Below are 478 nucleotides of genomic sequence, written 5' to 3' on the forward strand. Positions count from 1 at the left end.
GGCCCATCGGCCCCGCCGAAAGCACTCCTCGAGGTGCCCAACCTGTGCCTCCGCGGAGCTTCCACCGCTCAGCCCCCGCGGCCGACACCGCCCGCCCGTCCCAGGGCAACGCGTCCCGGGGACAGAGGCTCCTGTCTCAACCAGGGAAGATGGAACCCTTCCACTGGAACTGAAACTGTGCCAAAAAAAAAAAAAAAAAAGAAAAAAAAAAAAGAAAGCCAAAACCAAACCCCAAATCCCAACAAACAAACAACAAAAAAATCCCACCACCAAAACCCACTCAAACCCAGATTTGCGGAAAAGGGGAGCGCGGTGGGACATGCCTGGGACTGTGCTTTGCGCCCCTCAGCACCTCGGAGAGATTCTCCCTCCTTCAGAAAAGCAGTTAAAAATCCAGCTTGCAGACATTGCCCCTCCACGCAATTCTCTCCGGGTCCCGGTGGGCTCGGCGGCTTTTGGCAGCAGACGGACGATGCCG

The sequence above is a fragment of the Buceros rhinoceros genome, unplaced genomic scaffold (genome assembly GCF_000710305.1).
Source record: "Buceros rhinoceros silvestris isolate BGI_N320 unplaced genomic scaffold, ASM71030v1 scaffold16354, whole genome shotgun sequence".
NCBI lineage: Eukaryota > Metazoa > Chordata > Aves > Bucerotiformes > Bucerotidae > Buceros > Buceros rhinoceros.